Source organism: Rhododendron vialii, chromosome 9a (genome assembly GCF_030253575.1).
Source record: "Rhododendron vialii isolate Sample 1 chromosome 9a, ASM3025357v1".
In the NCBI taxonomy this organism is placed as follows: domain Eukaryota; kingdom Viridiplantae; phylum Streptophyta; class Magnoliopsida; order Ericales; family Ericaceae; genus Rhododendron; species Rhododendron vialii.
Window position 1 is genome coordinate 11,753,648 of NC_080565.1, and position 24,184 is coordinate 11,777,831.

Here is a 24,184-nt window from a genome sequence, read left to right on the forward strand (position 1 = left end):
GTCACCAATTGTGTTTTTTATGACGAAACATTTCGTCACCATTGCCATAATTATTTGTCACCCATTTTCAATTTCGTCACTAATTGTGGCAGGTAATTGATAAAGTTAAGCACATAGGTGACAAAAAAAAAATCGTCACCGAAAGATTTAATTAAAAAATAATGAAAAATAATAAAGGTGACAAAATATTTTGTCACCTAAAATTACAAATTAAAGCCAATCAGTGACGAAAGATTGTCGATCACCTACACTCTTCTTACAATACAATATTATCCTGTTCATTTCAATACGCAGACAAACAAATAAATTATACATTACCCAATATATAATGGCCAACACATCTTCATAAATCAATATAATCATGTCTAAATTAGACATCCATTAACCACGAGAACTATGTACTCTACACCAAAATGTACATCCACCGATAGGGTCCAAAGCATCAATGTCCCCATGAAAAAAACATGAAAGGTAGACCATACCATATAGGTAGCATCATTAAAATAAAAAAAGAAAACTCGAAACTTCAACCAAAAAGGAGTCTTCATAGAAGGATATATCCAGAAAAGAAGACTCGGAACTTCATTCAAAAAAAGAATCTCCGTAGAAGCAGATATCCAAACAAAAAGTCTTCATAGTAGAGCATATATATACCATCTTCCGGCCTGTGACCAAACTTATGCATATTCAATCTGCACACATGAAAAGTAGGATAAAGTATTTTGGTTATGATATTAATAGAACACAAAACATTACGTAAACTTTACAATATACAAATGAAACGACAAGTGAGAACCTAACTCAAAATACAACACCAATACCACAACCTTAAGCAAGGAAAAGTTCACCGCATGGGATGACTAATGCACAGAACCAAACTTTTAAAGAAACAAAAAGCCTGATATACTCTTGTATAACTTGGTCGCCTTTCTATCTGTAAACTGTATGTCTAACAACCATGTTTAATTGATCCAATGGTATAGTCAGATTCTAAGCATAGTTGTGCTATTATTGGCAAATATTTGTGGGAGCTTTATCCATGCGCGTTTGAAAAATTAAGGCCCATACTTATAGTCCTACTGTATTTAAAAGCAGAATGTAGAATAATAAAAGGATTGTTATGTTAAGCTACAAGATTTTATACACCTAAGGAGTTGTGTCCCCATATATGTTGTGTCCCCGCCGTAAAGAGGTGGAAACCCCCATGTTTTGGGACACAACGGATCAGCAGACCCCAAACCACATGTCAACATCAGATGGAAAAGTCTCATGATTAGCATCAATAACTACATCAAATCTCTATAGATGAAGATATACCACGACAGTAATAGTAGAGCAAAACCAGAGCAGTAAGAGCCCAAAACCAGAGCAATAATAGCCCAGAAACTCCATTATTATCAGCTACAACATAAACCAAGCTAGACAGTGTCAAACATTGGGTTTCTTGAAGGAAAACCACAGCAGCAAACAACATAGCAATACCAAAGCAAGAGGAATACAATATAAACTATTTGTTTCTTGATTGATTATTTGTGTTTGTCCATCTATTTTGGACAGACTTATAGGATGTAGAGATAGTTAACATCAAACCAGAGAACATAAAAACTTTCATAATCTTTATAAATAGAAAACATATGCTTAAAAAGGGCACAAAAAAAGGCAGAAAACCAAACCAACAAAAATATATAGCCCACTCCAGCCCAGTTTTCTCATGATGAATGTAAATAGAGAAAGCATGATGTACTAACCAGCAAGTCGTTAACCGATAAATCCTTGGTGTTTAAGAAACGCCAAAACACTATCCAAAGTCCTCCCATGTTCCTCTTTTGCCTCTACTAGCTCGTCTATCTTATTGTTTGCTACTTCATTTCCTTCCACTTGCTCTTGAAGAAGAGCAGTACATGTCCATGTTGATAAAAATAAAAAAAGAAGTTACAAATTAAGCAGAAAAGGCCACAAAAAACAATAGCCAAAACAATCCTAAACTTAAGAGGCACTACAAAGAGATCCAAGGATCAACAACAATAGGCACAAGGGTAGAAAAGAACGCAAAAAGGCATCATCAAAAGCAGCATCAAAAAAGGGAAGAAAATTAGACTTGTTTGTGGTATATTTTTTATCGCTCCTACAAGACCACAAACTATCAGAGAAAACTATAAGGGTTTCAAGTTTAGGATGTGGTTTTTCCAACAAAATCCAAGATTAGGATGCTATAAGAAGAACCATGACCATTTCTCTGGTGAAAGAGAATACCTGTCATATTGGAACAGCCCACTTCTTAGTTATTAAGCTTGTCCACTGGTGGGTTGTTTCTAGCATACTCTTCCCCCCCTCGTTTCTCTAAGTTTCTTGTATTTTTTTTGTGCACAATGAAGTTGTGATTGCTCAGCCTCCGTCCACATTGCCTTGCTACTGCATTTTCAACATCAATAGGATCACCTAACAAGTCAAACTTATCCTGCAATATTTGATATTTTGAGTAATGACTTGATCATAATTTAGGAAGAAACCTGATAATTTTAGTACACTATACCCCATTAGAAGCTTAAACTAAGAGCTGCTGCAAATGAACAGCTAGAAGTTAACAAAGAACGAAATACAGAGAGGTATAAGTGCTCAAGTCAACAATGAATTGCAAATGAAAGATGAACTGCTACATATCATTTCTGACCATTTCCAAGACCTCGAGCGAGGGGGCCGAGTCTTTTCGAGCACATTAAACATATGCAGATACAATTAAAGTCTTTCAATTTCCTTTGGAAATGTTATGAGCTTCCACCACAGTTTTCCGAGGAACCTTTGTTTCAGTAACATGATCAAAAGTAAAAGTAGCAGCAAGAGCAATAAAATCCTTAAAAATACATTTTTCAAAAGATAGCAAGCATGAGAGACGTCTTTAATGCCTGAAACTACTTCACTTGCATTGGTTAAAATGTGCACACGATGGCAATTCTGTAACACAATTCTCGTATGTTTGTCTGTTTTGTTGATTATCAAACATTGATGTCACTATGACATGCTTAAAAACTATATACAACAAAAAGAAAATCCAAACATTTAGATAGCACCTGTCCAGTCTGAGCCCCCATGCACTCAAGATGAGCCATTAACCTCTTATTAAGCCATTAAGCATACGCTCAATCTGTTTCATGAGCCTCTGCTCAATCACTTCCTTGAGCCTTTGTGCAATCTCAAAGCTTAGCATTTGCTCAATCTCGAGCGGCCTAACATACTTGCGTAGTGATCTTGTTAAGTCCAAGACACACCTGCACCAAAGTACAACAAAATAAAAGAGAAGTCAGGTCATAAACCACGGACATTATCAAACATGACCTAAAGTTTGGCTCCACTACCCCATTTCTTCATGCCCTTAGCACAGCCTCGACCATGCTTCTTCATAGATGTCTCAGGAGCTGAAAATTCAATTAATAGTATGATAGAAACCTATGAGCAAACAAATACCAAACACACACCCCAACAACTCTGTATTCTGTAATTCCAGTTAGAGCATATGGCAAAATAGAAGCAACAACCAGGAAAAGGCATTTACACAGACTAACATAGTAGCAACAGATTCCATCTCATCTAGAGTATGTGTTTCTTTTTAAAAAAATAAAATAGTTACATGTCCTGATCATCTGATGACAGTTGAGCTGGCTGTCTTGATTGAGAATAGAATTTGATACTCTATAGAGGCTGCATTTAGACAGATAGATTGGTGCCTTCATACCATGTTAGGAATGGTATATGAATTTCTAATTTTCTACAACTAAAATGCTAAAAGTTTATTATGTACAAGATACCAACAGATACAACAAGTAATCCAAAATAGACATGAACTTGATCATTTCCATTTCATGCTCCCAATTCAATTCATTTCGCTCAAGGACACGTTTGTTCCTAATTTTCCACAAGGACCAACAAATAAAAGGACTGACTTTGCATAGCAAAAAGAAAAAAATAGATCTCATGTTTCCCTTTCACAGTCACAAAATAGGCAAACTACAACCAAATGAAAAACCCCCATATGTTCAGGTTAGCATCTTGCTAATCTTATTTCTTTTGTATATGTATTCATATACATAGCCGTTCACTTTTCCTATTAAAAAAATAGAACTTAAGAAGATACCAAATCAATTCTTATCATTAATCATACGGAAAGAAATAGATAGACCCTTTAATGAGTACAAATCTTTAATGTAAATATACCTGAAACCCTAACCATCGTTTACGGAGACTGCTCGCCAACGCATCCGTCATCAACAGGAAACTCTGACTAATGTACCCTCCACACCACATCTCTCTTGTAGAAAACCTTACTTCGGCGTCCGAACATCCAGGATTCTCGGAATATCAAACCGAAATCGGTCCATCTGTCCATGTATTAAGAAGTGAAGTTAGAGAGAGAGAGAGAGAGAGAGAGAGAGAGAGAGGGGGGGAGAGGGAGAGAAAGAATACAAGCCAATGGAGGGTGGCAAAGCACGTGTCCGATTGGCAAATCCACGGCCAGATCTGAAGCCATACGGTGCGTCCATCTCGTAGCTTTCCAAATCGGACGAGAAGCAGAAGGCGAGCCATGAGAGAAGGAGAACGAAGGTCGCCTCAAGGAACACGGCTTGAGACTTACAGGTCGTTTGGATGGAGGGGATTCGAGAGAGAAGAAAGGAGAGGGTGAGAAATCCGACTCTCACCCACGTTTAGGAGAGCCATCAAGCGAGAAAGGGGTGAGGAAGGAGAGAAACCGTTTCCTCACAGGACCCCATTTCTGAATTGCGCCGGATGTGGCGCAATTCCGTGAGAAAGGAAAGGAAGGCGTGCGTGCGGGCCACGCCGGTTTTGCTAGCTCGTCGCCGGTGTTGCGAGATCGTCGCCGGAGAAAGCTTCATCGCCGGAGTTACAGATCTTGGTCGCCGGAGAGGGTTTGATTTCTTCTGGTTGTTTGGGTTGCACAGTGAGAAATCACTCCCCTCTCTTCTCCTTTCTCGCCATTAATGGAGAAGACTCCCCTTTCTTCTCCTTTCTCACCCCTCCATCCGAAAGGGCCGTGAGTGAATCTCCTCATTGTATAGAAGGAGACTCACAACACCTACCCACCCACCCACCGCCCCCACCCCCCCCCCCCCTGCTCTCTCTCTCTGTAATCAGGGCTTATTTTGGGCGTAGAAGTAAAACCCACCGAAATGATAGTGTATTGTTTGCCTAACATAACCCCTTAAACGATGTCGTTTTTCCTCACATAACTTTTCAATTAATTTGTTACGCTCGCCTAAATGAATACCAGCCCGCCCACATGAAAATTCAGATCGCACACCTAAATGAGTAGTTTTTTTATCATGGTCTTTGTTAGGCTTTTTATCTCGCTACAAAAGTGAGGTCATTTATCTCATTTTTTTCAACGCTAAAGTTTTTTATCAAGCCACAAGGGTGAGATCTTTTCTTTTTTAACTCGCCACAAGAGCGAGATCTTTTATCTCATTCTTTTCCGCCCTAAAATCTTTTATCATGCTGCAAGAGTGAGGTTGTTTTTCTTTTATCTCACCGCAAAAGCGAGGTCTTTTATTCCATGCTAAAACCCACTTTTTATCTCAGTTTTGGACTTAAACTAAGATAAAAAAAATTAAGCACCATTTTTTATTATGTTTTTCACTGAAAACCGTGATCTTTCTGAATCTACTTAGTTTGATACATATCTGTTATTGCAGTAGTGTTAGTCGAGTATCGCTACACAATTGATCGAATAGAAAAACTCATTTTGTTAATGACATTGTGTCTTGATAAAGAAGCTTTTTAAATCTAATCGACACAAAAAATTTTGAAAAAAAAATTAATCAAAAAGGAAAACAAGAGCAACGGTTTGGATCATCGTAACTGTGTCATAGTCAAATGGCTACTGTACGATCAAATATAACACAAGATTTAGTTTGTTAACAGTTACACTGAACGTATAGAATTCAAAGGTCATTACCAACTCAATTTTTACAATGGTTGATCTGAACCGTTAGGATTTCACGTCTCATTGATTTCATTGTTGTCACCAAAAACGAAAATCATCGGATATCGGCGACCACCTGAACAGACAATATTTGATGCATCTCGAGGCATTAAAGTATTAGATTGAAAGACCTGATTCCACCAAAGCCTTTATTTTTCAATCCGTACCGTCTATCTTTTACATATTATGGAGTTTATCATTCGTACCGAGAATGAAGTTGATTCGAGGATCACTACACATTTGATCAGACGATAACTATCATCCAAAAAATAAAATTGCGTCCCTATCAAGGAGCTTTTTAAAATTGATCAAGCGAACTTTTTACGATAATGATATAATTAATAAGCACAATGAAATCAACAGCCTCGACTGTTAAAATAGTTTTGTCTTATTGAGATCTGCTCAAATTTCTTGTAGTTAATGAACGCCCCTGCCCGCTAAAACCCGCCCAAAAAAATTCCCCCTTTAATGGACGACAAAAAAGAATTCCTCTCCCAAATTCTTTCCTTTTGTGAGGAACTATTTCGTGACATAATGGTTGCAAGTATCTGTGCAACGTATGGAGGAAATGGATTAGCGACGAAACTTATTTTTTTGTCACCTTATATTTTTTGGTCCACACTTTTGTAGACGAAATTTATTTTTTCGTCACTGATTAGATATTTTTGGCGACAAAATAAAATTTCCTCACCTTAAATTTGTCTACCTTCTTAATTGGTGACGAAAAAATATTTTCCTCACAAAATAGGCATATTTGGAGATGAAATCTACTTTCCTCACCAGCATTTCGTCACATATTCTCATTTTTCTTGTAGTGTCATAGTTTATCCAAAAGATGGTCACGTTGGGCTAGAAGGCTCAAGAAGCTGAAGCTGAAAGAATCAGACTTCTGAACGACTACACCAGGCTGCTTCGTACAGTCTCAAGACTAGAAAGAGAGAGAGACAAGGCAAAACAAGAAGTAGACGAGGCAAAGGCCAAACTTGTAATTGCTGAGGAGAGTCTGAACCAAGCACTGTCAGAAATTGACGGTACCAAGAAGGCGGCTTATGAGGACAGATACCAAAAGGGTTTTGATGCTGCAACAGCCAGCCATGTTGATCAAATGCCATTAATCCAGGATCAAATCTGGGCTGCATGTTGGGAGGCTTGCTTGACAAAGGTTGGCGTTGCTGGCGATTCACCCCTCTGGGTTGAGAATGATCTACCGAGCAGCCGTGCTCCAGCCTCTTAAGAGCACGAAGAGACCCTAGAGGAGGATGTTGACGAACAGATTGACGAGTTTGCTACTGCCAATGAAGACACTCAAACAGCAAACCAAGATGCTTTTGCTATCCGTTCACCTGCTCGGGATACAACTAACGAGACTGTTAATCTTGACAAGGATGTTGTTGATGGAGGTGCTGGTACTGAGGTTAATGCAGAGGCCACAAGCGAGCCTCTCCTAGAGATCCAAAATTTGGATTAACTTAGTAAGTAAGCTTTTTTAACATTTAAAACCTTTTGGAGGTCCTGCGAGACTGTAATGTTTGGCCCTACGGGGCACTAGTTCATACATACTTTTGATAACACAGGTATTTGGCCCCTCGGGGCATGACATTTGTTTTGGTGGCCAAGTATGGCTTTTTTGCTCGGCTGTGAACTTTTGTCGTAGCCGTTTCAGTGTTTGCTGTTACTGCACACCATTTCATATGAATATCTTGCATTCTTCGTTTGCTCTAAATGCATATGTGCGTATGCATTGGTGTTTTCTTGTTTGAAAAAAGTTAAGTCTCTCGTACTTTAACTAATTTGCTTTTTTACCCAAGTTACTCATACTTGGTCCTGAAATATTGCATGTATTCTTATGCAAATAAGTTTATTCGTACTAGTTTATTGCATGTTCTCGTATGCATTCCCAAGTTTGTTCATACTTGGACTTTATTCGTAAGGAACTTGTGTCCTACGAATCAAGTGTTTCGTGGTTTCTCATAGCCCTAAGTTTCTTGTACTTAGAGAATCCGTGAGTTCCAAGTTTATTCATACTTAGGTAAATAATCAAGTATGTTCGTGCTTTTGAGAAATTGAATCTGCTCATAATTCAAAACTTACTCATAATTCAAACTACACCTATTACCTCACTGCTCCCCAATATGTTAGCGAGGAAGGACGGTGTAGAGCTTTCTAGCTCCGTATTTAAACAAGTAAAAATTCATAACTCCATAAGTTTGATATATTGCAAAAAAGTGATTTTATTCATAATCTTGAAACTCAAGGAGGCGTTATTCGTATCCCTTGCAACTAAGAAATAATAAAAAACAAGGGAGCTTTATTCGTAACCCCCACACAATCACATTGCGCATTATAAAAATCAAACTAGATTCTTTTAAACAAAGGATTTTCTCAAATTGTGGACATTCCAGGGCCTTGGCATTAGGTTCCCGTCCAGATCTGCCAATCTATAAGCCCCTATGCCCACGATCTCAGTTACTCGATATGGGCCTTCCTAATTAGCCCCCAACTTGCCCTCGTTTGCCACTTTGGTGTTGACGAGCACCTTACGAAGCACAAGGTCTCCAACACCGAATTCCTATGGGTGAACGTGCTTATTGTAGCTCTTCATTAGTTGCTCCTGGTAAGAGGCTAAATGAACCAGGGCTCTCTCTCTTCTTTCTTCGGCAAGATCAAGCTCAATTTTGAGAGCCCTATCATTGCCCCCACTCTCAACCAATGCTGTCCTTTTTGTTGGTAAACCAATTTCCAGAGGTATTACTGCTTCTATTCCATATGCCAAAGAATAGGGGGTCTCTCCCATAGACCTCCTCGGCATTGTTCGGTGCGCCCATAGAACCAGAGGCAGCTCATCGGGCCATTTTCCCTTTGCCTTATCCAACCTTTTCTTGATCCCATCAAGAATGGTTTTATTGGATGCTTCTGCCTGCCCATTGCTCTGAGGGTAGGCCGGGGTCGAATAATAGTTTCTTATCCCATACTGGGCGCAGAAAGCCTTAAACTTTTTTTGAAATTGGGACCCGTTATCTGTAATCAAAGAATAGGGGACCCCAAACCGAGTAATGATGCTTTTCCACACGAACCTTTCTATCATAGGTTTAGTGATTTTAGCCAATGGTTCTACTTCAATCCACTTGGTGAAATAATCTGTTATTCGACCCCGGCCTACCCTTGGTGAGTCCAGTAGGAACACTGGCAAAGTTAATGGAACGGATAGAGCAGCACACCAAGAACGAGGATGACATTCTTTGGGAAGACGACAAGGTGGTTGCCGAGCAAGTCAAAGGGCCTGCAAAAAAAGCAGATAAGCCGAAGCCCAAAACCTACCGAGAGAGGAAAGATTATGGGCAGGCTAAGAAAGAGCCTTACAAGGATAAACATGCTCCTGATCCCAAATCTTTCTTTTCTATTACCACGGTTTGGAAGGAGCCTATTTATAAGATTCTTTAACGAATAAAGAATTAGCCTTACTTCAAATGGCCCCCAAGTCTAGGTGGAGATAAGAATACAAAAAGTGCTACGAATCAGCACTGCAGTTACCACAAGGACTGGGGCCACATGATTGAAGACTGTGAGATGTTTAAAAGGCATCTTGATGATCTGGTCTCTCAAGGCTATCTTAAGGAATTCATTCAGGAGGACCCTAAAGATAAGGGGCAAGCCATAGAGATGGATTACGAGCAGAATCCTAAAGGGGTAATCCATATGATACATGGATTGGCCATGCCTTACATAAGGAATGAGGTTAGACTACACCAAAGATAAGACAAACATAACCAACATGTTATGCGTCTGGGAAAAAAGAGAGGGCGAGAAAACGACACATGCAACGAAGACATAGTTTTTACAGACGAGGATTTGGGAGAAGTTCAAATACCCCATAATGATGCTCTAGTCATAACCCTATGAATTGGGGAGTACGACATTGAGAGGATCTTAGTGGATTCAGGGAGTTGTACAGAGGTTCTCTATTATGATGCCTTTAAGAAGTTGGGATTGGCGCAGACAAATTTAGAGCAATCAATAACACCCTTGGTTGGGTTTGGTGCATGAGCAGTTTGGCCCCTTGGAAAGGTTACATTACCTATTCGGGCGGGTTCAGTAGTACTAAGGACTGACTTTCTGGTTGTAGATGTTCCTTCCTCCTATAACGCGATTATAGGGAGGACCTGGCTACATAAGATGAGAGCAGTTTCCTCAACTTATCATCGGATGGTAAAATTTTCGAGATCCAATGGGATTGAAAAGATCAGGGGTAACCAGAAGGTGGCTCAACAGTGCTTGATTTCCATTGTCAAGAAAGTCTAAAAGGCCCATCAGGTTCACATAGTAGAGCTACCAGATCAACCCACTATTGAGGATGTCGGAAGAAGTCCAGCAGAAAAAGTGATCGAAGGCCTAAAGAAAATACAGATCAACGAGATTGACCTTGAAAGATGTTTTCTGATTGGGGAATCAATACCGGCCGAGGAAGAAGCCGAATTGATGGGTTTCTTAACAAAACATGTTGATGTGTTTGCATGGGTACCAGAAGAGATGCCCGGAGTAGATGCAGATGTAATTTGCCACCATTTAAATGTAGATCCTCAGCACAAGCCTGTAATTCAGAAGAAACGAAGAGTAGCTGTGCAGAATGTAGATGCTGTTATCGAAAAGGTCGACCATTTGTTGGAAGCTAAAGCAATACGAGAAGTTTACTATCCAGAGTGGCTATCCAACACTGTGGTAGTTAAAAAGAAGAACGAAAATGGCGTGTCTGTATGGATTTCACAGACTTGAATAAGGCTTGTCCGAAAGATAGCTTCCCTCTTCCCAGGATTGACCAGTTGGTTGATGCAACTGTTGGATATGAGCGGATGAGTTTTCTCGACGCATATTGAGGATATCATCAGATTGCTATGTTTGGACCTGATCAGGAGAAGACTTCTTTCATTACACCATGAGGGTTGTACTTTATAGTGTCATGCCCTTTGGACTGAGGAACGCAGGGGCAACATATTAAAGACTGGCAACCATTATGTTCAAAAAGCTCATTGGCAAAACTATGGAGGTTTACATAGACGATATGGTGGTAAAAAGTAAGACCAAACAAGGACGCATAGCGGATTTAAAGGAGGCCTTTGAAATCCTGAAAAAGTACAAACTAAAACTCAACGCCTTGAAGTGTGCGTTCGGAGTTGGTTCTGGGAAGTTCTTAGGCCACCTTGTAACCATAAGAGCGATTGAGGCAAACCACCCTAATCAAATAATGGTCCTACAGAGTCTACAGAGCCCTAGGACAATGAAAAAGGTCCAAAGATTAACTCGAATGGCAGCGGCCCTCAATAGATTCATTAGTCGCTCAAGTGACAATTGTAGACCCTTCTTTCAATTGTTAAAGAAAAGGGATAGATTTGAATGGGGAGCAGAGTTTGAGCAGACCTTCCAGGACTTGAAGAAGTATTTGGCTAAGGCCCCACTTTTATCAACTCCAGAGCCAGGTGAGTCCTTAGTTTTGTATCTAGTTGTTTCCGAACACGCTGTAAGTGCAGTGTTGTTAAGAGATAAGGGATCCGAGCAAATCCTTGTCTACTATGTGAGCAAAACATTGCTAGATGTAGAAACGAGATATCTGCCCCTCGAGAAATTAGTCCTGGCGTTAAGAACAACAACAAAAAAATTGCCACATTATTTCCAGAGCCATAGGGTTGTGTGTATACTGAGTTCCCGTTGAAATCGCTGCTACGAAAAGCAGACTTCTCGGGAAGAATTTCAACTTGGTCCGTAGAGTTAAGCCAATATGACATTGATTTATTAGCCGTGCACGGCAATCAAAGGCCAAGTGTTGGCTAACTTTGTGGCAGAGTTCTCACCGGCAATAACACCCTTGCCTCCTATGAGGAAGGAGCAAGTAACTGGATCACCGACTAAGAGAGAGAAAGCACCAGCCGAACAGGATCCCCTAGAATGGAAACTGTTTGTTGACGGATCAATGTGTAATACTTGTAGGTGGACAAATTCAATTAGTGCTCTGAACAGCACTGGATTGTAACAGCCTTTCGTGCCTCTTGACCGGAACCCTAATTTGTCAACGAAACCCTTGACCTGCAAAATAGACAAGGAGTGAGTGCACCTTTGCCTCTCGTGGCAAAGGCCCTCCGATGCCTTTGTTAGTATCTCGTACTGATAATAAACCCTAAATATTAATAGGAAGTCACGTATGAATGCAATGTTTTGCGTACCTTTTTTCTCTAAGTTTACCTCGTATTTATAGATTCATAGGTGCTTGTTGCCCAAGCATCCCTGTCGCCCTAGGATTCTTTATCTCATAAAGGAAACCCAGGATATCAAGGATTCTCGTTTCCTTTATCAGTTTGCTACCTAGTCCTTTTAGGACTCTTTTCCATAGCTGGCTGAACATCCCATTCCCGTTGGGTATCTTTTACAGATCCTACATTCTCGGGATCTCACTCTTTAACGGAATACCACTGTTTCTGGACTCTTCCAGAGTGTTCCCTCTACTTCAACGTCTGACAGAACTTCTTTCCTTGTTCGGCCATGAGATGGCCGAACAGACGGTCTGGACCAGTCACTTCACATGTAACTGGTCCTTTATCAATTATTTGGACCATTTCCTCCTTAGGAGCTCTCCTTCTGTTCGGCTCTCTCTTTGCCGAACAAGTTACCTGAACAGTGGCATCACATGTCACTTTCCTTGTATTTGGTCCAATAACTTCTCGTGTTTTACTGAACCAAGATTCGTACAACCTCTCTGGACCCATGACTTCTCATGTCACTGGTCCATAGCGCGTTGACCTTTTCTTTCACACCATGTTCGGGCTCTTCTTGGGCCTATTCGGGAATACCTCCCTACAATACTGGTTCAAGAATTGGGGTTGTGCTTTTTCCTCCTGAAGGAGTAATGTTGGAGCTGTCTGTTCGGCTTGGTTTCAGTGCATCAAATAACGTAGTAGAGTACGAGGCACTCTTAGCTGGGTTAAGGAGTGCAAAGACCTTGGGGGTGACAAGAATTAAGGTATATTGTGATTCACAACTTGTGGTGAATCAAATATCCAGGGAGTACAAAGCCCGGAGTGAGAAGATGGGAGCCTATGTGGAAGCAGCCAAGGATCTGCTTGATACTTTCGAAAAGGTATACATCGAGCAGATAAGCTCAGGACGGAATGCCCATGCAGATTCACTAGCTTGGTTGGCTGCAGCTGTACCAACAGAGCTCAAGAGAAAGGTGGCCGTGGACTATCTTAATGAGCCTAGCATTGGAAGAAGTGTAGAGTTGGTCTTAGACATGAGCCAAGGACCAAGTTAGATGGATCCAATTGTGGAGTTTTTACGGGATGAAACACTTCCCTTTGATAAAAAGGAGGCTCACAAAATAAAAACCAAGTCTGCATGGTTTTGGCTGTCAACAGAGGGAAAGCTTTACAGAAAATCCTTCACCAGTCCATATTTATTTTGTGTGCACCCCGAGATGGTGCATAAATTGCTCCACGAAATCCACGAAGGGACATGTGGAAGCCATGCTAGGGGCAAGTCCATTGCCCACCGAGCAATTACCCAAGGTTACTGGTGGCCACACATGTAGGAAGATGCAAAGGTGTATGTGAAACTTTGTGAGAAGTATCAAAAATTCTCACCAATGATTCAAACACTAGCAGAAGATTTGGTACCATTAACGAGTCCTTGGCCATTTGCTCAATGGGGAATGGACATCGTGGGTCCACTCCACAATGCAACTGGAAACATGAAATTTTTACTGGTAGCAACTGATTATTTTACAAAGTGGATTGAGGCAGAGCCTCTGGCCAAGATAACAGAGCCTATGATAGAAAGGTTCGTTTGGAAGAATACAATTACTCGTTTTGGGGTACCCTACTCTTTGATTATAGATAACGGGTCTCAATTTCAGAAGAAGTTTAAGGCTTTCTGTGCCCAATACGGCATAAGAAATTATTATTCAACCCCAGCCTACCCTCAGAGTAATGGGCAGGCAGAGGCATCCAATAAAACCATTCTTGATGGGATCAAGAAAAGGTTAGATAAAACAAAGGGAAAGTGGCCCGATGAAATGCCCCTGGTCTTGTGGGCTCACCAAACAACTCCTTGGAGGTCTACGGGAGAGACCTCTTATTCATTGGCATATGGTACAGAGGCAGTTATACCATTGGAAGTCGGTCTACCGACCAATAGGACCATTTTGGTTGAAAGTGGAGGCAATGACAGAGCCCTAGAGATCAAGTTGGATTTGGCCGAGGAACGGAGGGAGAGAGCTCTAGTTCATTTGGCCTCATATCTGGAGCAGCTGATGAAAAGCTACAACAAAAATGTCCACCCACGAGAATTTGGTGTTGGAGACCTTGTGCTTTATAGGGTGCTCGGCAACACCAAGGTGGCCAATGAAGGCAAGTTAGGGGCCAATTGGGAAGGCCCATATTGAGTTACTGAAATTGTGGGCATAGAGGCCTATAAATTGGCAGACCTGGACGGGAACCCGGTGCCAAGGCCTTGGAATGTCCATAATTTGAGGAAGTTCTTTGTTTAAAAGACTTCAGTTTATTTTTTATTTTGTTTTAGGATGCACATTGTGATTGTGTGGGAATTATGAATATATTTCCCTTGTTTTTATTCTTTGTTAGTTGCAAGAGGTACGAATAACGCCCCCTTGAGTTATTATCAGTTCATGAATAAAGATTTTAATTATAAACTTTTTCAAATTTTAAGATTACAGATTTCCTCCTCCTTTTGATTAAATACGGAGCTAGCAAATTATACACCACCTTTCCTCGCTTCGTATTGGGTAGCAGAGGAGTGTAGTATGAATTACGAGCAAATTCAAAGTATGAATTACGAGCAAATTCAAAACTTAACATAGTACGAATATACTTGGTTTTTTGTCCAGATATGAATAAACCTAGAATGCCAATAATTCTGCCAAATATGAATACATTTGGATAGTAATTTAAGTACGAATACACTTATAATTCCAAGTACGAAAGACTTGGGTTGCATATAAAAGACATGCAAAATATCCAAGTACGATTACTTGAGTATTTTTCCAAACATATGAGTACGCTTAATGGGTGTTTATCCAAGTACGTGACACTTGGGCAACTATTTAAGTATGGGAAACTTAGAAGCAATGAATTCTATATACGAAATACTTAGGTGTGTATGGACATACGCATCTATTTAAATATGAGAAATTTAATCTGTTTAAGTTTGAGAAACTTAAACTTGTCTAATTAGCTTACATATAAGAAAACTTAGCAGCAGTTTAATATATGCACCTGCTAAGAATATTGACAAATACCAATGATGGTACAAAATACTTAAAACATCATGTACAATGCAATTCTAAAGGCCACGATAGGCCGAGCAAAATGATAAAGCCATGAACGGCCACCAAAACAAACGTTTATGCCGCAAGGGGCCAAACACTTGTGTTACCAAAATGTGGCCAAGGTATAGAAAGTATTGGTGCCTCGTAGGGCTCAAAAACCACGGTCATGCAGGACCAGCCAAAATGTTTGAAGGTATTCGCACAATTAGAGGCAAACTTACCAAATCAATCAAGGTTTTGGATCTCCGGTAGAATGTCGGGTGCAACCTCTGTACTGGAGTCACCACCACTGGTAGCATTCTCCTGCAAGATGATTATCTCGTTGGTCGCCTCCTGAATGGGCAAACGTACAATTGGAATATTATTGGGCTCCATCTGAATATCCTCTTCTGCATCAGCAAAGTCCTCAATCTGCTGCTCGACATCATCCTCTGGGGTCTCATGCTCTTGAGAGGCTGTAGCAAGGCTGCTCGGTAAGTCATTTTCCACCCAGAGGACTGAGTCGTCAGCAGCGCCAATCTTTTTCAAGCAAGCTTCCCAACTGGCGACCCAGATTTGGTCTTGGATGGCGGGCATTTGGCCAACATAATCAGTAGTAGCGACATCAAAGCCCTTTTGGTACCCTTCTTCGAAAGCAGCCTTCTTGGTATTATCTATCTCGGCCAATGCTTGATTAAGGCTGTCTTCAGCAGTGTCAAACTTGCCCTTTGCTTCATCATTATCTAACTTAGCCTTGTCTCTCTCTCTCTCTCCAATCTTGAGACTTGAGACTGTTCAAAACAGCCTGGTGTTGTCATTTAACAGCCTGACTCTTTCAGTCTTTGCTTCTTGGAACTTTTGGCCCAGTGTGACCATCTTTTGGATAAATTATGGAATACCAAACATAGCTTAAAACAAAAAAAATTACTACTCCGAGAAAGGTAAAACCTAAATTTTGAGAAAATCAAATTACCTTGATTCCACTGACGATCCCAGTGGACACAAGCCGATCAGAGGTAGATGAGGACTTTTTTTGCATATCGACGGGTAGTAATAAGCCCTATGCTAGGGTCTGAGAAGTCTCTGAGGAGCTTGCACTATCCCTAACATTTACAGGCCGGTCACCCCTAATGAGTTGAGGGGTCCAGGCTTGAGGAAGTACTTGGTGACTCGAAGAGAGGGCGACTGAGTGGACGCATCGGCCTGCGCGACGGCATCAGTTGGATCCTCGGTCCTTGGACGTTTATCTTGATGGGCATCACTGGCTTCGAGAGCAGCATCTAATCCCAAGGGGACGAGGAGGACCGAGTAGAGCCCCTTCTGTTACGATGAGGTGGCGGGGGAGCATGCCCAGTCGATGCCACCCGGCCAGTACCTCATCCTCGTGTGGATACAGTAGGAAGAGAGCTCAAATTTAGGGGTTGATGAACATATTACCTGAGTTTGAAGGAGAGGGAGAGTAACTGGAAGAAAATGATTGACTGGTATCACGAGTAGGAACTGGCTGTTTGGGTTGACGTTGTGAGGAGGCTTGTCGACGTTTAGACCTGATTAGGACCAAGCAAGGAAGTGGGACACCTTCTGGGATGGGAATTTCACCTGACTGTCTGGCGATTGTCATTCTAGCATTAGATCTTGAGTTCTTTGGCTGGGGAGCAGTTGAAGTGGAGGCAGCGCTGGTACTTGGGTTGGCAAGCTTTCTATCAATAAAGCCTTTGAAAGAAGGGTCATAACCCAACAAGATGCTCACATCACAACCCCGGCCAGCTGTTAATGTTCTAGGCTCTCCTGTGTATTGGAGAATCCTGTTAATTTCTGCTGTTCGGATGTTGCTAGGTTCACGTCTCGGGCGTTTGTTAGCATTATCCGCTGAAGAATTAAAAGTACAAACATGAATTAGAAACATGAAAAAAGCTATGAGAAAGCAGTAAACATGAATCACGAAGCAAATTAGGAGCATACGTGGGTAGCCCCATATGTGGGGGCAATGGAACCCCACCACTTGGCCATTTTCCCCAATTGGCTCGAAAGCTCCAGTGACATAGAGGAAGTCCATTTCATGATCACGAGCAGAATCTGGCAAGTTAAGCACGAGACACTTTTCTGCTTTCCTTACCTTGAAGTAATAGGTGTTGTATTAAGGGTTTAGCATGATGCTCTACCACCATTGGATGTCCCAAATTCCTATTTGGGTTCCTAGGATCCTATTTAGAGCTACGACCCCCAATCACTAATCTGAAAAAATTAGTGGAGACTTGCATGGGTGTAAGTCTATACCAATTAAGGATTCGACGAAGTAATGGGTCAAGGGGGAAATGAACTCCACCCTCAACAATAGCTACGATGGGAATGCACATCCTATCCTATGATCCAGCGTCCCTGTCTACTCCTAATAGGGCAAGTTCAAGCCCTACATTTTAGGAATACTGTACTTTGTCCTCAAGGTTGCCATGGCTGCAGAAGTTTCACAAAGTTTTCTAAATTTACCTGGCTTAGGGCCATTATCGTCCTCATTCGCCATGGAAACACTCAAAGAAAACTACGAAATTTGGAAAAGGGTATGAACAAAACCCTAAAAACTAATGAGTCTGAGAGTGAGATTTCAGAATGAAATGGAAAATGAGCTAAGAATGAGAATCTTACAAGGAGGCTCTGGAGTTTTCCTGAAATGCAATCGGGTTTGCAGGCGGTGGCGATGGCGGACGTCAAGTGAGTATTTTGAGTAGAAAGACCCAAGGGAAACCCTTTGGAGGTGCTTAGAAGGGAAGACGGAGATGAAACGTCCCCTCTCACCCCGTTGCATGAAAATGTAACGAAAAGTAAACATAGAAAAGATATTGTTCAGATGCCGTTTGGCTAGAACGTCAGTTCGCATTTAATGCGAGGCGTACGAGATGTGCCACGTGGAGTCACTACTTCGAGATAGTGATGACTAAACCAAGATCCAAGGTTTATCATTTACACAGGATCCAAGGTGTTCGGCCTACGATTGGTCTATAAGCTTTACTCGTTTCCTCCAAAAAGTAGCATCGAGCAAAAGCTGGGGAGCAATTGTAGGGAGGTATTCCTGAACAGTCAACCTTAGTGGCCGAACACGTGTGGGGGCTACCAGAGCCCGGGACGGGCCTTTTCGGAGGCCATCCCCAGTCGTGCGCTCGTTTGAAAAATTTGAAGAGTCGCCACCTGGGTTTTTTTGGTAAAATGGTTTGCTACCCGAGAAAACCTGGAACTTGAGAATGATATTTGAATTTGAAAATGAACTAGAGTTTGGGTTTGGGAGCCAGGTTATGAGGGGGGAAGGTTTTGTTTAGAAAAGCACCCTCCTCGCCCGATAAAATCGGTCTTTACTAATATTCGTGGGATTTTGAAATTCATTTTATTGCTTTGACTTTTAAATAGTTACATAAACAGATTTATTTGCAACATAAACATTTAGCAGGCATGCTTTTGAACAAAACCATCAGTAACAAGTAGCTAAATAAACGTGCTTATACATACATAATTGCAAGTAATAACTAAGAGAGAGGAATATCAACATTGTAATTGCAGAAAATATCAATCTGTACCACGTGAAATCTACCGTACAGTAGAAACTTGTACCGTACGGTACATGTTCTGTGATTTCCAGTTTCAAAACAAAAGTTTTCATTATTCAATGTTTCAATAGGAGTATATGCTTCATGTATCAAATAAGCAATTTCTATATTAAATCATGCTACATGACTGATACAAATTTCACAAACCTAACTAATGACATCTATTATTTAAGACGGAGCCTGAATCAGCATGGTATCTTATATCAGGTATGGCATGTCGTATGAAATTATAAAAAGAGAATTAATAGCGCACGAGAGACTGTTCCCCCGAAAATCGCTGCCGTACGGTAATAATGTGTACCGTACGGTAGAAGTGTGAGGGATTCCAACTTTGATTTCACGGAATGTTTGAACTGTCTAGGTCCAAGGGTGGTATTGTTAACCAGCCCAGATCCATTGGTTCCCCTCAGAATAAAAGAACAGAAGATTATACCTTTATTTGGAATGGATCCTTCTTTAAAAATTTGTAGTGATTGCAAAAGGTTTCTAGTGTGTGAGCTCGGGCTGTGACGTACTGCCCTCCAGGAGAGTGTGTGGTGCCTCTTTTCAAACCGTTGATGGTATTTGAAAATCAGATTTGGGACTTTTTCTAAAGAAAGGAGATGTTTTGGATGTTTTTGAAATGAAAGGAAAAGAACAGAGAATTTTCAGAACAGTTTTCAATGTTTCATCATTTTTTTTTCAATGTATTTTTCTTTGTAATTTTTCGTGTGTTTTTTTAATAAAACCCTAGGGAATTTATAGAAGAATTTTCAGGGGACTTAGCTTAGTCTTCAAGCTCCCATTTTCTTGCTGCAAACCTACGCCGGCCAAGGAGGGCTACGGGCCGGGCCATGATGGCCTGAGATGCCTTGGCCGAAATTCTGGAAAAGGTAGTGCAAGTTCCGATGTACCGTACGGTACACATGTCTACCGTACGGTAGAGTTGTTTATATCGTGTAGGGAGGTATTCCCGAGCACATACATTTTGTTGCCGAACACGTGATGTTTGGGAGCACGTGGTGAATACGACTGAACTTATCGCCGGGCAGTATGAAGTACAGCGATATGGAACAATGATATGAGAAGTCCTTGGTCCATGCAATCTGTTCGGCTAAATAAAAGGCCAATGACATGACAAGTCACTGGTGTAAACTATCTGCTCGGCAGATAAGAGACATTCTGATTACGTTTGGACCAAGTTACATGTGAAGTCCTTGGTCCAGGTAGTCTGTTCGGCCATGAGACAGCCGAACAAAGAAGGAGCTCCAATCGAGAGTAGGAGTAGAGGGAATACTCTGGAAGATTCCAGAATAGTCATGTCCCATAAAGGAATAAAATCCCAAGAATATAGGATCTGAGAAAGATACCCAACGAGTATGGGATGTTCGGCTCTTAATGGAAAAGAATCCTAAAAGGACTCTTTTCCATAAACTGATAAAGGAAACGAGACTCCTTGATATCTTGGGTTTCCTATACGAGTTAGGAATCCTATGGCAACAGGAATGCTTGAGTAACAAGCATACGAAAATCTATAAATATGAGATAAACCTAGAGGCAAAAGGTACGCAATACTTTGCATTCTTGCTTTCCTACTGATAATTAGGGTTTAATTGCTAGTACGTGATACTAACAAAGGCATCGGAGGGCCTTTGCCACGAGAGGCAGAGGTGCGCTCACCCCCTGTCTATTTTGCAGATTAGGGTTCCGACGACGAATTAGGGTTCCGGTGAAGAGGCACGAGAAAGCCGTTGCAATCTAGTTGATCAGAAGGCATCAATTGTTTTCATCCCCCTACATATCGTGCGGCGGAAATCACAACCGCCCTAACTGTAAGGCGGTTAGAATGACGTAACTGTACCGTACGGTGGAGTTTTGTACCATACGGTGGAGTTTTGTACCGTACGGTAGAGTTGACTTTTTGACTTTTGAAGGATTCATTCCAAAATGGTATTAGTTTAAATTAAAATCCTTTTATCATCATCGGGGACTTAAAAGTTATCGAAGCATCCAAATTGGGGTGTCTACAACGTGATATATAGAGCACGTGGTAGATAAAGCAGGTAGTACTACCCTGTTAGGGTAGAGTTCAGCATGCGGTCCAGTAACATGTGGAGTCACTAGACCGGATTACCTGTTCGGGGGTAAGGATCAAAAGACATGAGAGGTCAATGGTCTAAACCATAGATAAAGCCCAGTGACATGTGAAGGCATTGGTCCAGACAATCTGTTCGGCTGTAAGATGACCTAACAGAGGGAAATCCTTCAGAGAGATAGCCTTAAGAAATAAGGCGGTAGGAGTGTTCTAGAAGAAGAACCCAATACCTGGATGAGATAAGTAGAAAAGACCAGTATGGAAGAAGTTCCATAAAAGGAAGAAGTCCCAACGAGTATGGGAATTCGGTTAATTAGTCAAGAGAATCCGCGGAGGGTTAGGTTTCCTGTACGAAGTAGGAAACCTAAGGTAACAGGGATGCTTGGGCAGCAAGCATCTATGAATCTATAAATACAAAGGTAAACCTAGAGGAAAAAGGTACGCTATACGTTGCATTGATATTGATTTCCTACTGATAATTAGTGTCTCTTTGCTAGTGCATGATACTAACTTAGGCATCGAAGGACCTTTGCCACAAGAGGCAAAGGTGCGCTCACTCCTTGTCTATTTTACAGATTAGGGTACCAACGACGAACTAGGGTTCCGATGAGGAGGCATGTGAAGCCGTTACAATCTAGTGCTATTCTAAGCACCAATTGTTTTCATCCCCCTATAATAAACGACCCAAGAAGGTTATTTGGGGAGCTGGCCACCTCTTTTTGCATGTCCCCAAGTAGCATGAAGGCCTGGGACAAGGCCATAGCAGTTCCTTCGGATTCTGCGCTGTCCCTTACACTCATGAGCCGGTTTTCGTGAGAGAATTAGGGGGGCCCAGACAAGGGATGCAGTTGTTAGGTTTTGTGGTGGTAAGTTCTGCTCTAGAGTCGAGTCCAGGCGTTGATGTTTGTCCCGGTGGCTGGCCTCAATTTCCTCGGGTGAAAAGCTAGGGGGTGTCCAGTTGAGCTGGTCCACGGCGGCCATGAGATGGCAAGGGACTTTAGGAACGTCTGTGGCCATGAACAGCTCCGCGGCCTCTACCATGGCCGGCTCCAAGAATGGTAAGAAGATCGCTAAGGTCAATCTGTTGATTCATCTCTTGAGGTGGAGAAGACGGGGAATAGCCACTGGACGAAGAAGAGGTCTCATTGGCAAGTTGGATAGGCCTGTCGGGGAATGGAGGGGTTTGAGAGCACCTTTCTTGTTCGGGGATTGAGATGGAAGGCCCGAGGAGTGCTAAGTTGTCTGTTGCACGAGTGCGATGATCAATAAACCTGCCATATGAAGCTCTGTAGCTCAAGAGCACTTGAGCTGCTCTTGCTAGGCTAGCAAGATGGGTACCCTGCCCATTAAAAGCCAATGCTTGGTTGATATCCGCAACGTGGACTTGTGGGGTGATAATATCATGACCCTGGTTAACATTTATAGCTGCAATGAGAAATGCAGAAGATTATATGCAACAAATTGTATAAGTAAAGTACGAGAAAACTTTAAGTAAACAAAGGGTACAGCGAGTAAAAGAAACTAACGTGGACGCCCAAATCTGTGAGGGGCATGGAAACCTATCACTTGGCCATCCTCATCTCTGGGCTCGAAGTTCCCCATGATAATTAGAAAATCATCATCATCTCCCCGAGCGGAGTCGGGAAGTTCAAGGACAAGTTTTTTTTCTAAAATCCCTCCTCTTTAGGTAGTAGGTGAGGGCATCCTTCGTCCTAGAAATACTGTACATGTGGTGAATGTCGTGCAACCTTAGGGATGTGCCTAACATTTGGTTTATGGCTTTTATACCCATAATTGCACGGAAAAAATTAGCAGAGACCTACATGGGGGAAAGTCTATAATTGGCTAATACTTGTCGGAGCAGTGGTGCTAAAGGGAATCTGACACCGCCTTCCACAACGGCGACTGCCGGAATGTGGAGGGTATTGAAATCAAGACTCTAGTGAATGGCGTCCTTAGGGGCCAGTGCAGTGGCAACGTTATCAGGTATCTTGTAACGATATCTGAACATAGCCATGGCCTGAGGAGTGTCACAATGGCACCTAAATCTCCCCATTTGTGAAAAATGAAAATTGTAAATGAAAACGAAGGGATACTAACGGAACCCTAAATGAGGGAAAAGCCCTAAATTGAAGAAAAGTGGGAGTATAAAAGAACAGTGACTTACGACGATCAGAATTCCCAAAATGCAGAATAGGAGAAACCTTGAGATGGTGAACAGTGCTCCAATGGTGGATATGGATAAACCTTCTTTCTGTAGAGGGAGTTGAGAGAGAATAGAGTTTTCAAAAGAAGGGCGAAAACCCAAATATACCCTAATGAGTGGGGTGGCATATGTGAAACGTCACCCCAGACATTGTATGGGCGTTCTGTTCCCCAAAGGCTTTCGTCCGCATTTAATGTGAGCAATACGACGTACGCCACGTTTAAAGGTAAGGGCAAGAAAAACCTGTCCACCCCAAACGATGAGAAATTTTATCTGGACTAATGATGAGAATTGCACCAATTTTGTGAGACAAAGTGCAAAAGCAGAATGAATTTGCTCGGTTCTTAGGAGCTTTGCTCGTCATTTGAGTAGAAATAACGAGTAAAGCTGGGGAGAAATTGTAGGGAGGTATTCCCAAACAGGCATAAATAAGGCCCAAACGGGTGGTACGTTGGACCATGGTTTGAGTAAGACAGGATGAGTCACTGTACAAGACGGTGATCGACAATATGGACCAGCGGCATGAGAAGTCATTGGTTCAGGAAGTCTGTATCGGGCCAAGGACCAGTGAACATGAGAAGTTATTGGTCCATGGGATTGATAAAGAACTAGTGACTTCACAAGTGACATGTGAAGGCACTGGTCCAAGTAGTCTGTTTAGCAATGAGAGGGCCGAACAGGGGGAGAATTCTGGGGAAAGCAGCCTCAGATGCAAGGAACACTCTGGAGGTTCTAGAAAAGTGGAATTCCGTAAACAAATAAGATCTCGAGAAAATAGGATCAATGAGAGATACCCAACAGGAATGGGATGTTCGGCTCCTTATGGAAAAGAGTCCTAAAAAGGACTAAGGTAATGAATTGATAAGGGAACGAGAATCCAAAATATTCTAGGTTTCCTATACGAGGTAAGAAACCTAGGGCAACATGGATATTTGGGCAACAAGCATCTATGAATCTATAAATATGAAGTAAACCTGGAGGTAAAAGGTATGCAATACGTTGCATTATT

At 41.6% G+C, this 24,184-nt stretch overlaps 1 long non-coding RNA gene across 3 annotated transcripts; it reads right to left on the reverse strand.

The window, feature by feature from the left end:
* Nucleotides 1–913: 913 nt before the first annotated feature.
* On the reverse strand, nucleotides 914–4,618 carry LOC131301670 (uncharacterized). Of its 3 annotated transcripts, XR_009191379.1 has the most exons (5): nucleotides 4,459–4,618; nucleotides 4,210–4,373; nucleotides 3,069–3,413; nucleotides 2,254–2,557; nucleotides 914–1,883 (listed from the first exon to the last, which is right to left on the reverse strand). It is a non-coding gene; the product is annotated as an uncharacterized LOC131301670 (long non-coding RNA). The 3 variants fall into 3 exon arrangements; XR_009191378.1 differs by lacking the exon at nucleotides 4,459–4,618 and having other exon boundaries at nucleotides 2,254–2,412; nucleotides 4,210–4,451; XR_009191377.1 differs by lacking the exon at nucleotides 4,459–4,618 and having other exon boundaries at nucleotides 2,254–2,458; nucleotides 4,210–4,451.
* Nucleotides 4,619–24,184: the final 19,566 nt, after the last annotated feature.